The 17,331-nt window shown below is 48.5% G+C and overlaps 1 protein-coding gene and 2 non-coding genes across 3 annotated transcripts in view; all 3 read left to right on the top strand.

Moving 5' to 3' along the window:
* Positions 1-17,331, top strand: part of LOC141082449 (gastrula zinc finger protein XlCGF66.1-like) — a 533,652-nt gene that overhangs the window by 91,852 nt on the left and 424,469 nt on the right. The gene's annotated exons all lie outside the window — the stretch shown is intronic.
* Positions 8,539-8,621, top strand: TRNAL-CAG (transfer RNA leucine (anticodon CAG)). The gene has a single exon. It is a non-coding gene; the product is annotated as a tRNA-Leu (tRNA).
* On the top strand, positions 15,135-15,217 carry TRNAL-CAG (transfer RNA leucine (anticodon CAG)). The gene has a single exon. It is a non-coding gene; the product is annotated as a tRNA-Leu (tRNA).

The raw sequence follows: 17,331 nt of genomic DNA, 5'->3' as shown, positions 1-17,331 counted from the left end.
AACTCACCACTTCTCGTGGCAGCCTGTTCCTCTCATTGATCACTCTAACTGTCAAAAAGTTTTTTCTAATATCTAATCTGTGTCTCTTCCCATTCAGTTTCATCCCATTGCTTCTAGTCTTTCCTTGTGCAAATGAGAATAAAGTTGATCCTTCTACAATGTGACAGCCCTTTAGATATTTGTAGACAGCTATTAAGTCTCCTCTCAGTCTTCTCTTTTGCAAACTAAACATTCCCAAATCCTGCAACCTTTCCTCATAAGACAGGGTTTGCAGACCGGTCACCATTCTGGTCGCTCTTTTCTGAACTTGCTCCAGTTTGTTGATGTCTTTTTTAAAATGTGGTGCCCAAAACTGGACACAATATTCCAGATGAGGTCTGACCAAAGAGGAGTAGAGGGAAATAATGACTTCACGTGATCTAGACTGTATGCTTCTGTTAATACAGCCTAGAATTGCATTTGCCTTTTTTGCTGCTGCATCACACTGTTGACTCATATTCAGTCTGTGATCTATTAGTATACCCAAGTCTTTTTCACATGTGCTGTCACTTAGCCCTATTCCTCCCATTCTATATATGCTTTTTTCATTTTTATTGCCCAGATGTAGTACTTTGCATTTCTCCCTGTTAAAAACCATTCTGTTAGTTGCTGCCCACTTCTCCAGTTTATTTAAATCTTTTTGAATCCTCTCTCTCTCTTCTCTAGTATTAGCTATCCCTCCTAGCTTTGTGTCATCAGCAAATTTAATCAGTTTACCCTCAATTCCTTCATCTAAATCGTTGATAAAGATGTTGAACAATACAGGGCCCAGGACAGAGCCCTGTGGTACCCCACTTGAGACATTCTTCCAACTGGATGTGCAGCCATTTACGACCACTCTTTGGGTCCGATCACTAAGCCAGTTATGAATCCACCTAACAGTTGCCTTGTCCATTCCATACTTAGTCATTTTTTCAATAAGGATTGTATGAGAGACTTTGTCAAATGCTTTGCTGAAGTCAAGATATACTATATCTACAGCATTTCCTTGATCCACCCAATCAGTGATACCGTCATAGAAGGAAATTAAGTTAGTCTGACATGACTTATTAGTTAGAAACCCATGCTGACTCTGTTTAATCACTTCATTCTTATCCAGGTATTGACATACATGTTGTTTAATAATTTGTTCAAAGATCTTTCCTGGTATAGAAGTCAGACTCACCGGCCTATAGTTGCCTGGGTCCACCTTCTTCCCCTTTTTGAAGATAGGAACAACATTTGCTCTTCTCCAGTCTTCTGGCACTTCTCCTGTTCTCCAAGAATTTTCAAAGATTATGGAGAGGGGTTCAAAAATATTGCTAGCGATATCGCAGTGTGTAACGGGGTCTTTACAGACAATGGCGTTTACCATCTGTCTGCAGAACTAAAGTAATGAAAAAGAAGCTGGTAATTAGCTTTCAAATGACATCCCAATGTCCCCTCTGGCTTTACCAGAGGCCCCAATGTCTGATTTGGACAGCAGATTTGAAAAGACATTTTCAGTCTGGGGCAGTCTTGGGGGTTCTCAATCCCCTTAACTACTCTGCAGAAGGGGTCAGGCAAATCAAGCTTGGCAGGAACATCATCCAGGAGGCCACCTACATACAGCAACATCACTTGTCCCCCTGCTCCAAATGGAATTTGAATTCAGGGGGTCAGAGCCTGGCTGTCCATGGATAAAAGTGGTCCTTGTGGTGCAGGCTTGAGGGTGCACAAATGCCCAACAGAGCACCACACAGCCCCAAGAACTGCTCCCTCACCTCAGTCTGGTAATTAGCTTTCAAATGACATCCCAATGTCCCCTCTGGCTTTGCCAGAAGTCCCACCAGGGGCCCCAATGTCTGATTTGGACAGCAGATCTGTACTGAAGTCCCTGGTGGTGCAAACTCTTGTGTCACCAGGGAGCATGTCAATGTCAGCAGTCAGGATGGCCTAGTGGTCTAAGGCACTGTGTTCAGGTTGCAGTCTCCCGTGGAGGCGTGGGTTCAAATCCCACTCCTTGACAGCAGCAGTACTGGTCCCTGGAGGTGCAAGCTGTTGTGCACCAGGGAGCGTGTTCAGCGTCTGCAGTCACCACGTGGAGGCGTGGGTTCAAATCCCACTCCTTGACAGCAGCAGTACTGGTCCCTGGAGGTGCAAGCTGTTGTGCACCAGGGAGCGTGTTCAGCGTCTGCAGTCACCACGTGGAGGCGTGGGTTCGAATCCCACTCCTGACAGCGACAGTTTTTTTTTTTTGTTTTTTTTTAAAGAAAAGAAAATAAACCTAGTGGCAGCATGTGTAATAACAGTCTCCAGGTCTTATAGCCTAATGTATACACCATAAATATTTATATGTGTGTCTATACAGTTGGTGTATATATGTGTGAGTATATTTTTTAGCCTTAAAGTTTTGATTCTCCATCCTCATTTCTTTCTTTTCCAAATCAAAAAAACACTCGTGTGAGAGCAATCTGCATCCAAAAAAACTTAGGGATAGGGACAATTTAGTGAGTACGTCGGGCTCCCTTAAAAGGTCAATTCACCCAACGAACAAGGGTGCTGCTCAGGGTGGATTGATTTAAATCACGCCGATTTAAATCATGATTTAAATCACGATTTAAATCAAAAGATTTTTTTCTATTTAAATCGGATCGATTTAAATCATGATTTTAATCATGATTTAAATCACTGATTTAAATCAAAAGGTTTTTTTTAATATAAATCACGATTAAAATGAGAAGTGAGAGCAGTGTGCATGTGCGCCCATAGTTACACGGACGAAAGTAGGGGCAACGATCTAACGCCAGGGTGAGGGGGGGACCCCAAAGTAAGTAAAAATCTTTTTTGTTTTACTATATGGCAATAGGTAGGTGTTTAAAAGCAGCATGTCTTAATTGTATAAACTATTAATAGCCTCCACATTTTGTTCATACTGCCCCTTTAATTCCACACTTCTAGCTTGGTTTCAGTTTTGGTTTAGTTTCTTTTTCCCTGCATTCAGTTGACATGCCCAAACTTGTTGGATAGTCAGCAGTACTTGGCTCAGGCTGTAGTAACATCAGCAGTGCTTGGCTCAGGCTGTAGTAACAATCAAACTTCATAAGTGATCTGTGTGAGCCATGGCAGCAGGTCGTAAGAGAGACCCTATTTGGGTTCATTTTGTTGAGATGCCAGCAGCAGATCTTGGAAAGAAAGGTGCAAGAGCAAAGTGCAAATACTGTCAAAAGGATATCCAAGGACTTGTTTGCCGTTTGAAATCACATTATGAAAACTGCAATCAAATGATTTAAATCAAAAAAATCTGATTTAAATCAAAAAAATCTGATTTTTTTTGATTTTTTTTTTAAAAAATTCAAGATTTTTATCCACCCTGGTGCTGCTTGCTCGTCGGGTGAGATGGGCAGCACGATTATTATCATCTAACACGCTTTCCTAGGATAATCTGCCAACACAAATCTCTTCTTGAATGGACAATCGTTTCTTAAATGACAATTTATGCTGATAAAAAAACCCAAAAGCTCTAAATTAGGAAGGAGGCTGGAGGGGGGGCGTCAGGGACTGGAGGGGGGAGACAGAGGCTGGAGGAGGAAGTGTGGTGGTGTAGACGGGGCTGCGGGAGGCTGTGTGGTGCTGTAGAGCGGGTTGCGGGAGGCTGTGTGGTGGTGTAGAGGCCTACAGGGCCACACAGCCCCCTGGTGTGACTTCCCGAGTGCCATGACAGCTGACTGTATATACATGTTTACACATACATGTATGTACATGTGCCATGACCGCTCCTTAGACCATACATACATGGATTGTCACTTACCCAAACCAAGGATGAAGAGGCTTAGCTGCTCCACATGATGATGGTGGCCGGAGAGCTGTGTTCCTCCATAGCGATGTCGTCCATTAGGCAAACTTGGTGTCCTTGTCCCGCCAGTTCTTGAGCCAGTTTAGTGTCCACGATGCCTTGTTACCTATTGGAAAAAAAAGGGAAAAGGAAATTATTGAATTTTGACATAGAATAAAAATTAAGTCCTATGAATTGTGCTGGTACATTAACCCCTTTTTCTACGAAGCGTATATTGCCAGCAGACACACAGAGAGCGGGCGACTGCCCCAAGTGTTACCTACTGAGAGACAGAGAAATAAAAAAACAATAATTAATAAGGGAAATATTGCATTCATAATTAGTGTTCACAGCAGAGTGACAACACAGCCCCCCTAACCCTCCCCTACCCCACAGGGAACGCCTGTACCCCGCCATGCCCCCCACAGCTGTGCCCATACACTGTCCTCACCTCCCCCTGCAGGGACCACCTGTCTCCCACGCAGTGCCCCCCACAGCTGACCCCAAACACTCTGCAGGGACCCCCTGTCTCCCACGCAGTGCCCCCCACAGCTGACCCCATACACTCTGCAGGGACCCCCTGTCTACCCGCAGTGCCCCCCACAGCTGACCCCATACACTCTGCAGGGACCCCCTGCCTCCCCCCCACAGCTGACCCCATACAGGCATACAGTTACCGGCCGGCAGCTCCAAGGTTCAAATCTGGCGCTCAGGTGACGTCATTGTTGCTGCAGTTAGACCGAGAAAGCAGGGGGTGGGCTCGGAGCCACGTGACACAGAGCCCGGCCGCCCATCCCCCAGCCTCACTGTACTGCAAGCCAGGGAGAGACTGTTTGTGTGCTGCACGGCGCTGACTCCGCCCCCCGAGCCAGGGGATGAGTCACAGGCAGCTCGGCGTGTCACACGACTCCTCCCTCTTCCACCTTCTATGCAGGCCGGATCTTGGTTCCCATAGCACAGTGACCCTGCCCACCGGCCAGTCACTGCCGCCCCTCTCCCACCACTAAGCGATCTTACACAGCAGCACAGAGCCAGGGAGGAGATGGGAGATGACCCCGCACCACACAGCGGAGCACTATGAGCCCTGGGGGTGCAGCGCTGACCCCGCCCACGCCGCACCACACAGCGCAGCGCTATAAGCCCTGGGGGCGCAGCGCTGACCCCACCCACCCCGCACCACACAGCGGAGCACTATGAGCCCTGGGGGCGCAGCGCTGACCCTGCCCACCCCGCACCACACAGCGCAGCACTATGAGCCCTCGGGGCAGTCTCCCGTAGAGGTGTGGGTTCGAATCCCACTCCTGACAGCAGCAGTACTGGTCCCTGGAGGTGCAAGCTGTTGTGCACCAGGGAGCGTGTTCAGCGTCTGCAGTCACCACGTGGAGGCGTGGGTTCGAATCCCACTCCACACAGCGCAGCACTATGAGCCCTCGGGGCGCAGCCAGGGGTGGGATTCAGCGGGTTCTCCCCGGTTCGGTGGAACCGGTTGTTAAAGCTATTGCTCTCATTTTTGGCACCATTAGCCGGCTCTCACTTTTGAAAATGAGATTTCAAATTTTGAGGTCTGCGGCAGATTCTTTCCGGCGTCCATGCTCCCGGAGGCCACTGCAACATGGCGGCGGCCAGCAAGGGAAGTGCGGGGGCCTCCGGGCTGCGAAGAAATCGCGGCGGAGCCGCCGTCCCTGTACCGGAGCACAGCCCGCTGCCACCACCGCACCGCAGAGCGCCGCCCGCTGCCACCACCACAGAGCCCAGCTGCCCCTGCCCCAGCGCAGCTGCCCCTGCCCCAGCGCTGCTGCTGCCCCTGCCTCAGCGCTGCTGCTGCCCCTGCCTCAGCGCTGCTGCTGCCCCTGCCTCAGCGCTGCTGCTGCCCCTGCCTCAGCGCTGCTGCTGCCCCTGCCTCAGCGCTGCTGCTGCCCCTGCCTCAGCGCTGCTGCTGCCCCTGCCTCAGCGCTGCTGCTGCCCCTCCCCCAGCGCAGCTGCCCCAGCACAACCAACCTGCCCTAGCACAGAGCCGCCACCGCACGAGCCTGGACCACTGAATGACCCCTGTGACTACTTCACCTGTGCCAGATCCCTTCCCAGGTAAGCTGAATTCGGACTGTAAGACGGACCCCCATTTGACACATTATTTTTTTTCACCCTATTTTCCTACTGAAAATTGGGGTGTTCTTATGGTCCGTTGCATCTTATAGTCCGAAAAATACGGTAATTTATCCTGAGATTACAGAGTCTGCAACTTTTCTATCTAGCCAGTTAGAAGTGACTCATTGTAACACTTAGGGTACCGTTACACCTAGCGATGCACCAGCGATCCTGACTAGCGATATGACGCGGTCAGGATCGCTGGTGCATCGCTAGGTGGTCGCTAGTGAGCTGCTACACAGGCAGATCTCACCAGCGACATTGCTGGGGACGGGGATCGCTACTTACCTGTCAGACGCGGCGATCCTGCGTCCTCCCGCCCTGGGCGCCACAGGAAACCCAGCAGGAAGTGGCCGACGAGGAATGGACCAGGAGCTTCTCGCGCGATCAGTGATAACCAGCGGGGGAGCCGGTCGGAGGTAAGTATCACATGCAGGGATATCGCTAGCAATATCGCTGCAACGTCACAAAATCGGTGACTTTACAGCAATATAGAATCGTAGAGTTGGAAGGGACCTCCTGGGCCATCTGGTCCAACCCCCTGCTCAAAGCAGGATTCGCTAAATCATCCCAGTCAGATGTCTGTCCAGCCTCTGTTTGAAGACTTCCATTGAAGGAGAACTCACCACTTCTCGTGGCAGCCTGTTCCACTCATTGATCACTCTAACTGTCAAAAAGTTTTTTCTAATATCTAATCTGTGTCTCTTCCCATTCAGTTTCATCCCATTGCTTCTAGTCTTTCCTTGTGCAAATGAGAATAAAGTTGATCCTTCTACAATGTGACAGCCCTTTAGATATTTGTAGACAGCTATTAAGTCTCCTCTCAGTCTTCTCTTTTGCAAACTAAACATTCCCAAATCCTGCAACCTTTCCTCATAAGACAGGGTTTGCAGACCGGTCACCATTCTGGTCGCTCTTTTCTGAACTTGCTCCAGTTTGTTGATGTCTTTTTTAAAATGTGGTGCCCAAAACTGGACACAATATTCCAGATGAGGTCTGACCAAAGAGGAGTAGAGGGAAATAATGACTTCACGTGATCTAGACTGTATGCTTCTGTTAATACATCCTAGAATTGCATTTGCCTTTTTTGCTGCTGCATCACACTGTTGACTCATATTCAGTCTGTGATCTATTAGTATACCCAAGTCTTTTTCACATGTGCTGTCACTTAGCCCTATTCCTCCCATTCTATATATGCTTTTTTCATTTTTATTGCCCAGATGTAGTACTTTGCATTTCTCCCTGTTAAAAACCATTCTGTTAGTTGCTGCCCACTTCTCCAGTTTATTTAAATCTTTTTGAATCCTCTCTCTCTCTTCTCTAGTATTAGCTATCCCTCCTAGCTTTGTGTCATCAGCAAATTTAATCAGTTTACCCTCAATTCCTTCATCTAAATCGTTGATAAAGATGTTGAACAATACAGGGCCCAGGACAGAGCCCTGTGGTACCCCACTTGAGACATTCTTCCAACTGGATGTGCAGCCATTTACGACCACTCTTTGGGTCCGATCACTAAGCCAGTTATGAATCCACCTAACAGTTGCCTTGTCCATTCCATACTTAGTCATTTTTTCAATAAGGATTGTATGAGAGACTTTGTCAAATGCTTTGCTGAAGTCAAGATATACTATATCTACAGCATTTCCTTGATCCACCCAATCAGTGATACCGTCATAGAAGGAAATTAAGTTAGTCTGACATGACTTATTAGTTACAAACCCATGCTGACTCTGTTTAATCACTTCATTCTTATCCAGGTATTGACATACATGTTGTTTAATAATTTGTTCAAAGATCTTTCCTGGTATAGAAGTCAGACTCACCGGCCTATAGTTGCCTGGGTCCACCTTCTTCCCCTTTTTGAAGATAGGAACAACATTTGCTCTTCTCCAGTCTTCTGGCACTTCTCCTGTTCTCCAAGAATTTTCAAAGATTATGGAGAGGGGTTCAAAAATATTGCTAGCGATATCGCAGTGTGTAACGGGGTCTTTACAGACAATGGCGTTTACCATCTGTCTGCAGAACTAAAGTAATGAAAAAGAAGCTGGTAATTAGCTTTCAAATGACATCCCAATGTCCCCTCTGGCTTTACCAGAGGCCCCAATGTCTGATTTGGACAGCAGATTTGAAAAGACATTTTCAGTCTGGGGCAGTCTTGGGGGTTCTCAATCCCCTTAACTACTCTGCAGAAGGGGTCAGGCAAATCAAGCTTGGCAGGAACATCATCCAGGAGGCCACCTACATACAGCAACATCACTTGTCCCCCTGCTCCAAATGGAATTTGAATTCAGGGGGTCAGAGCCTGGCTGTCCATGGATAAAAGTGGTCCTTGTGGTGCAGGCTTGAGGGTGCACAAATGCCCAACAGAGCACCACACAGCCCCAAGAACTGCTCCCTCACCTCAGTCTGGTAATTAGCTTTCAAATGACATCCCAATGTCCCCTCTGGCTTTGCCAGAAGTCCCACCAGGGGCCCCAATGTCTGATTTGGACAGCAGATCTGTACTGAAGTCCCTGGTGGTGCAAACTCTTGTGTCACCAGGGAGCATGTCAATGTCAGCAGTCAGGATGGCCTAGTGGTCTAAGGCACTGTGTTCAGGTTGCAGTCTCCCGTGGAGGCGTGGGTTCGAATCCCACTCCTGACAGCAGCAGTACTGGTCCCTGGAGGTGCAAGCTGTTGTGCACCAGGGAGCGTGTTAAGCGTCTGCAGTCACCACATGTGGAGGCGTGGGTTCAAATCCCACTCCTTGACAGCAGCAGTACTGGTCCCTGGAGGTGCAAGCTGTTGTGCACCAGGGAGCGTGTTCAGCGTCTGCAGTCACCACGTGGAGGCGTGGGTTCGAATCCCACTCCTGACAGCGACAGTTTTTTTTTTTTTGTTTTTTTTTTAAAGAAAAGAAAATAAACCTAGTGGCAGCATGTGTAATAACAGTCTCCAGGTCTTATAGCCTAATGTATACACCATAAATATTTATATGTGTGTCTATACAGTTGGTGTATATATGTGTGAGTATATTTTTTAGCCTTAAAGTTTTGATTCTCCATCCTCATTTCTTTCTTTTCCAAATCAAAAAAACACTCGTGTGAGAGCAATCTGCATCCAAAAAAACTTAGGGATAGGGACAATTTAGTGAGTACGTCGGGCTCCCTTAAAAGGTCAATTCACCCAACGAACAAGGGTGCTGCTCAGGGTGGATTGATTTAAATCACGCCGATTTAAATCACGATTTAAATCAAAAGATTTTTTTCTATTTAAATCGGATCGATTTAAATCATGATTTTAATCATGATTTAAATCACTGATTTAAATCAAAAGGTTTTTTTTAATATAAATCACGATTAAAATGAGAAGTGAGAGCAGTGTGCATGTGCGCCCATAGTTACACGGACGAAAGTAGGGGCAACGATCTAACGCCAGGGTGAGGGGGGGACCCCAAAGTAAGTAAAAATCTTTTTTGTTTTACTATATGGCAATAGGTAGGTGTTTAAAAGCAGCATGTCTTAATTGTATAAACTATTAATAGCCTCCACATTTTGTTCATACTGCCCCTTTAATTCCACACTTCTAGCTTGGTTTCAGTTTTGGTTTAGTTTCTTTTTCCCTGCATTCAGTTGACGTGCCCAAACTTGTTGGATAGTCAGCAGTACTTGGCTCAGGCTGTAGTAACATCAGCAGTGCTTGGCTCAGGCTGTAGTAACAATCAAACTTCATAAGTGATCTGTGTGAGCCATGGCAGCAGGTCGTAAGAGAGACCCTATTTGGGTTCATTTTGTTGAGATGCCAGCAGCAGATCTTGGAAAGAAAGGTGCAAGAGCAAAGTGCAAATACTGTCAAAAGGATATCCAAGGACTTGTTTGCCGTTTGAAATCACATTATGAAAACTGCAATCAAATGATTTAAATCAAAAAAATCTGATTTAAATCAAAAAAATCTGATTTTTTTGATTTTTTTAAAAAATTCAAGATTTTTATCCACCCTGGTGCTGCTTGCTCGTCGGGTGAGATGGGCAGCACGATTATTATCATCTAACACGCTTTCCTAGGATAATCTGCCAACACAAATCTCTTCTTGAATGGACAATCGTTTCTTAAATGACAATTTATGCTGATAAAAAAAACCAAAAGCTCTAAATTAGGAAGGAGGCTGGAGGGGGGGGCGTCAGGGACTGGAGGGGGGAGACAGAGGCTGGAGGAGGAAGTGTGGTGGTGTAGACGGGGCTGCGGGAGGCTGTGTGGTGCTGTAGAGCGGGTTGCGGGAGGCTGTGTGGTGGTGTAGAGGCCTACAGGGCCACACAGCCCCCTGGTGTGACTTCCCGAGTGCCATGACAGCTGACTGTATATACATGTTTACACATACATGTATGTACATGTGCCATGACCGCTCCTTAGACCATACATACATGGATTGTCACTTACCCAAACCGAGGATGAAGAGGCTTAGCTGCTCCACATGATGATTGTGGCCGGAGAGCTGTGTTCCTCCATAGCGATGTCGTCCATGAGGCAAACTTGGTGTCCTTGTCCCGCCAGTTCTTGAGCCAGTTTAGTGTCCACGATGCCTTGTTACCTATTGGAAAAAAAAGGGAAAAGGAAATTATTGAATTTTGACATAGAATAAAAATTAAGTCCTATGAATTGTACTGGTACATTAACCCCTTTTTCTACGAGCGTATATTGCCAGCAGACACACAGAGAGCGGGCGACTGCCCCAAGTGTTACCTACTGAGAGACAGAGAAATAAAAAAACAATAATTAATAAGGGAAATATTGCATTCATAATTAGTGTTCACAGCAGAGTGACAACACAGCCCCCCACAGCTGTGCCCATACACTGTCCTCACCTCCCCCTGCAGGGACCACCTGTCTCCCACGCAGTGCCCCCCACAGCTGACCCCAAACACTCTGCAGGGACCCCCTGTCTCCCACGCAGTGCCCCCCACAGCTGACCCCATACACTCTGCAGGGACCCCCTGTCTCCCCCGTAGTGCCCCCCACAGCTGACCCCATACACTCTGCAGGGACCCCCTGTCTACCCGCAGTGCCCCCCACAGCTGACCCCATACACTCTGCAGGGACCCCCTGCCTCCCCCCACAGCTGACCCCATACAGGCATACAGTTACCGGCTGGCAGCTCCAAGGTTCAAATCTGGCGCTCAGGTGACGTCATTGTTGCTGCAGTTAGACCGAGAAAGCAGGGGGTGGGCTCGGAGCCACGTGACACAGAGCCCGGCCGCCCATCCCCCAGCCTCACTGTACTGCAAGCCAGGGAGAGACTGTTTGTGTGCTGCACGGCGCTGACTCCGCCCCCCGAGCCAGGGGATGAGTCACAGGCAGCTCGGCGTGTCACACGACTCCTCCCTCTTCCACCTTCTATGCAGGCCGGATCTTGGTTCCCATAGCACAGTGACCCTGCCCACCGGCCAGTCACTGCCGCCCCTTCCCCACCACTAAGCGATCTTACACAGCAGCACAGAGCCAGGGAGGAGATGGGAGATGACCCCGCACCACACAGCGGAGCACTATGAGCCCTGGGGGTGCAGCGCTGACCCCGCCCACGCCGCACCACACAGCGCAGCGCTATAAGCCCTGGGGGCGCAGCGCTGACCCCACCCACCCCGCACCACACAGCGGAGCACTATGAGCCCTGGGGGCGCAGCGCTGACCCTGCCCACCCCGCACCACACAGCGCAGCACTATGAGCCCTCGGGGCAGTCTCCCGTAGAGGCGTGGGTTCGAATCCCACTCCTGACAGCAGCAGTACTGGTCCCTGGAGGTGCAAGCTGTTGTGCACCAGGGAGCGTGTTCAGCGTCTGCAGTCACCACGTGGAGGCGTGGGTTCGAATCCCACTCCACACAGCGCAGCACTATGAGCCCTCGGGGCGCAGCCAGGGGTGGGATTCAGCGGGTTCTCCCCGGTTCGGTGGAACCGGTTGTTAAAGCTATTGCTCTCATTTTTGGCACCATTAGCCGGCTCTCACTTTTGAAAATGAGATTTCAAATTTTGAGGTCTGCGGCAGATTCTTTCCGGCGTCCATGCTCCCGGAGGCCACTGCAACATGGCGGCGGCCAGCAAGGGAAGTGCGGGGGCCTCCGGGCTGCGAAGAAATCGCGGCGGAGCCGCCGTCCCTGTACCGGAGCACAGCCCGCTGCCACCACCGCACCGCAGAGCGCCGCCCGCTGCCACCACCACAGAGCCCACCTGCCCCTGCCCCAGCACAGCTGCCCCTGCCTCAGCGCTGCTGCTGCCCCTGCCTCAGCGCTGCTGCTGCCCCTGCCTCAGCGCTGCTGCTGCCCCTGCCTCAGCGCTGCTGCTGCCCCTGCCTCAGCGCTGCTGCTGCCCCTGCCTCAGCGCTGCTGCTGCCCCTGCCTCAGCGCTGCTGCTGCCCCTGCCTCAGCGCTGCTGCTGCCCCTGCCTCAGCGCTGCTGCCCCAGCACAACCAACCTGCCCTAGCACAGAGCCGCCACCGCACGAGCCTGGACCACTGAATGACCCCTGTGACTACTTCACCTGTGCCAGATCCCTTCCCAGGTAAGCTGAATTCGGACTGTAAGACGGACCCCCATTTGACACATTATTTTTTTTCCCCCTATTTTCCTACTGAAAATTGGGGTGTTCTTATGGTCCGTTGCATCTTATAGTCCGAAAAATACGGTAATTTATCCTGAGATTACAGAGTCTGCAACTTTTCTATCTAGCCAGTTAGAAGTGACTCATTGTAACACTTAGGGTACCGTTACACCTAGCGATGCACCAGCGATCCCGACTAGCGATATGACGCGTTCAGGATCGCTGGTGCATCGCTAGGTGGTCGCTAGTGAGCTGCTACACAGGCAGATCTCACCAGCGACATTGCTGGGGACGGGGATCGCTACTTACCTGTCAGACGCGGCGATCCTGCGTCCTCCCGCCCTGGGCGCCACAGGAAGCCCAGCAGGAAGTGGCCGACGAGGAATGGACCAGGAGCTTCTCGCGCGATCAGTGATAACCAGCGGGGGAGCCGGTCGGAGGTAAGTATCACATGCAGGGATATCGCTAGCAATATCGCTGCAACGTCACAAAATCGGTGACTTTACAGCAATATAGAATCATAGAATCGTAGAGTTGGAAGGGACCTCCTGGGCCATCTGGTCCAACCCCCTGCTCAAAGCAGGATTCGCTAAATCATCCCAGTCAGATGTCTGTCCAGCCTCTGTTTGAAGACTTCCATTGAAGGAGAACTCACCACTTCTCGTGGCAGCCTGTTCCACTCATTGATCACTCTAACTGTCAAAAAGTTTTTTCTAATATCTAATCTGTGTCTCTTCCCATTCAGTTTCATCCCATTGCTTCTAGTCTTTCCTTGTGCAAATGAGAATAAAGTTGATCCTTCTACAATGTGACAGCCCTTTAGATATTTGTAGACAGCTATTAAGTCTCCTCTCAGTCTTCTCTTTTGCAAACTAAACATTCCCAAATCCTGCAACCTTTCCTCATAAGACAGGGTTTGCAGACCGGTCACCATTCTGGTCGCTCTTTTCTGAACTTGCTCCAGTTTGTTGATGTCTTTTTTAAAATGTGGTGCCCAAAACTGGACACAATATTCCAGATGAGGTCTGACCAAAGAGGAGTAGAGGGAAATAATGACTTCACGTGATCTAGACTGTATGCTTCTGTTAATACAGCCTAGAATTGCATTTGCCTTTTTTGCTGCTGCATCACACTGTTGACTCATATTCAGTCTGTGATCTATTAGTATACCCAAGTCTTTTTCACATGTGCTGTCACTTAGCCCTATTCCTCCCATTCTATATATGCTTTTTTCATTTTTATTGCCCAGATGTAGTACTTTGCATTTCTCCCTGTTAAAAACCATTCTGTTAGTTGCTGCCCACTTCTCCAGTTTATTTAAATCTTTTTGAATCCTCTCTCTCTCTTCTCTAGTATTAGCTATCCCTCCTAGCTTTGTGTCATCAGCAAATTTAATCAGTTTACCCTCAATTCCTTCATCTAAATCGTTGATAAAGATGTTGAACAATACAGGGCCCAGGACAGAGCCCTGTGGTACCCCACTTGAGACATTCTTCCAACTGGATGTGCAGCCATTTACGACCACTCTTTGGGTCCGATCACTAAGCCAGTTATGAATCCACCTAACAGTTGCCTTGTCCATTCCATACTTAGTCATTTTTTCAATAAGGATTGTATGAGAGACTTTGTCAAATGCTTTGCTGAAGTCAAGATATACTATATCTACAGCATTTCCTTGATCCACCCAATCAGTGATACCGTCATAGAAGGAAATTAAGTTAGTCTGACATGACTTATTAGTTAGAAACCCATGCTGACTCTGTTTAATCACTTCATTCTTATCCAGGTATTGACATACATGTTGTTTAATAATTTGTTCAAAGATCTTTCCTGGTATAGAAGTCAGACTCACCGGCCTATAGTTGCCTGGGTCCACCTTCTTCCCCTTTTTGAAGATAGGAACAACATTTGCTCTTCTCCAGTCTTCTGGCACTTCTCCTGTTCTCCAAGAATTTTCAAAGATTATGGAGAGGGGTTCAAAAATATTGCTAGCGATATCGCAGTGTGTAACGGGGTCTTTACAGACAATGGCGTTTACCATCTGTCTGCAGAACTAAAGTAATGAAAAAGAAGCTGGTAATTAGCTTTCAAATGACATCCCAATGTCCCCTCTGGCTTTACCAGAGGCCCCAATGTCTGATTTGGACAGCAGATTTGAAAAGACATTTTCAGTCTGGGGCAGTCTTGGGGGTTCTCAATCCCCTTAACTACTCTGCAGAAGGGGTCAGGCAAATCAAGCTTGGCAGGAACATCATCCAGGAGGCCACCTACATACAGCAACATCACTTGTCCCCCTGCTCCAAATGGAATTTGAATTCAGGGGGTCAGAGCCTGGCTGTCCATGGATAAAAGTGGTCCTTGTGGTGCAGGCTTGAGGGTGCACAAATGCCCAACAGAGCACCACACAGCCCCAAGAACTGCTCCCTCACCTCAGTCTGGTAATTAGCTTTCAAATGACATCCCAATGTCCCCTCTGGCTTTGCCAGAAGTCCCACCAGGGGCCCCAATGTCTGATTTGGACAGCAGATCTGTACTGAAGTCCCTGGTGGTGCAAACTCTTGTGTCACCAGGGAGCATGTCAATGTCAGCAGTCAGGATGGCCTAGTGGTCTAAGGCACTGTGTTCAGGTTGCAGTCTCCCGTGGAGGCGTGGGTTCGAATCCCACTCCTGACAGCAGCAGTACTGGTCCCTGGAGGTGCAAGCTGTTGTGCACCAGGGAGCGTGTTAAGCGTCTGCAGTCACCACATGTGGAGGCGTGGGTTCAAATCCCACTCCTTGACAGCAGCAGTACTGGTCCCTGGAGGTGCAAGCTGTTGTGCACCAGGGAGCGTGTTCAGCGTCTGCAGTCACCACGTGGAGGCGTGGGTTCGAATCCCACTCCTGACAGCGACAGTTTTTTTTTTTGTTTTTTTTTAAAGAAAAGAAAATAAACCTAGTGGCAGCATGTGTAATAACAGTCTCCAGGTCTTATAGCCTAATGTATACACCATAAATATTTATATGTGTGTCTATACAGTTGGTGTATATATGTGTGAGTATATTTTTTAGCCTTAAAGTTTTGATTCTCCATCCTCATTTCTTTCTTTTCCAAATCAAAAAAACACTCGTGTGAGAGCAATCTGCATCCAAAAAAACTTAGGGATAGGGACAATTTAGTGAGTACGTCGGGCTCCCTTAAAAGGTCAATTCACCCAACGAACAAGGGTGCTGCTTGCTCGTCGGGTGAGATGGGCAGCACGATTATTATCATCTAACACGCTTTCCTAGGATAATCTGCCAACACAAATCTCTTCTTGAATGGACAATCGTTTCTTAAATGACAATTTATGCTGATAAAAAAAACAAAAGCTCTAAATTAGGAAGGAGGCTGGAGGGGGGGGCGTCAGGGGCTGGAGGGGGGAAGACAGAGGCTGGAGGAGGAAGTGTGGTGGTGTAGACGGGAATCTATCTGATTCCCAAAAGGAAGATGGAAGTCCACAGCATCCATGGGGTCCCTAGGAATTATCTAGTGTCCAGAGTAATCATTCTAAAGACATACTAATAGGGAATTTAGATTGTGAGCCCCATCGGGGACAGTGATGATGTGTGCAAACTGTAAAGCGCTGCGGAATATGTTAGCGCTATATAAAAAAATAAAGATTGAGACACCCACGATTATTACCAGCCATGACGTCCCTGTAGTCCTGGACTTGCCATTCCCTATTGTAAAAGGCCGGGACTTTAAATGGTTTTGGGAACTGAGGGAGGAGAGGGAAATGTCTGAAGAGAGTGCGGCAAGGTGGACTCGAGTAAAAATGGCAAGGGTTCCCCTGGTCGCCAGGGACATGGCGGCTGCAGAAAGGCAGGTCAGGCTGAACACTCTGAAGAAGAGACGGGGTCAGGTGCAAACAAACTTAATGTCCTAGATAAAGAGGTCACATTGCCGCTGACAAACCCCAGCACAGAGGTAACAGTTGATGTGCTGAAAATTAAACTGACATATTGTGATGGTGGAGATGCCTCAGCAAAGATCGTGGTAGGAGAAATCCCAGAGAGTGCAGGTGGAGTGAAAACCCACAAAGGTTATGGAGAGTGGACTGGTGGTTCATTTGCCTCAGAGGTGGTGGAAAATGACAACTGTGCCAAAATTCTGGAAGAGGAAGGGAACTATACTGAGGCGTGTGACAACAGGACAGTAGGGGGTGAGAACTCCAGAGAACCCGAGGGTGGAGAGATGGAGTCTGGGAGCGAGAACATTGACTCTTCAGAGAGCCCTGTTGAGGCCCTAGGGGTGGTTGATGGTAATGGAGGGAAGACCCACAAAAATCTTAACCTGCAGATGAAGAAATAGGTTGAACTCTGAAGCAGCAGAGAGTGGATTGGCAAGCTGCCCCATCTGAAACTTTAATTAATGAATTTATGGTCCGACACGTGCTAGCCAAAAGGGAACAGGCTCACGAAGTGGAGATGGTTAAAGAGACAATAAGAGACCATGTCGAGCGAGAAAAGGACCTGAGACAAGTGGCTGAGTACAGAGTTGATGAGCTGGAGAAGGAAGTCTCTGAGCTCAGAGGTCACTTGTCAACGTGTCAATCAGTGAACAAGGCCATATTGGAAAATATAGAGGTGCTTATATCGTAGATAAGTCCGCTGTGGCTAGAGTGAGGATTCCGGCTGATGATGAAGCCCAGGTAGCTGGTGAAGGTGGGATGGTTCCATTCTTCCTTGTCGGATCAATCTAGAGCCTTGAGAATATCCGAATGCTCCTGGAACATCGCATGGCGTACCTAAGAGAGGTAGAGCAGCTG

This window comes from Dendrobates tinctorius, unplaced genomic scaffold (genome assembly GCF_039654945.1).
Source record: "Dendrobates tinctorius isolate UK_male_01 unplaced genomic scaffold, ASM3965494v1 ptg000017l, whole genome shotgun sequence".
Lineage (NCBI taxonomy): Eukaryota > Metazoa > Chordata > Amphibia > Anura > Dendrobatidae > Dendrobates > Dendrobates tinctorius.
Note: the sequence above shows the minus strand (reverse complement) of the source record. Positions and strands in the feature narration are given on the sequence as shown.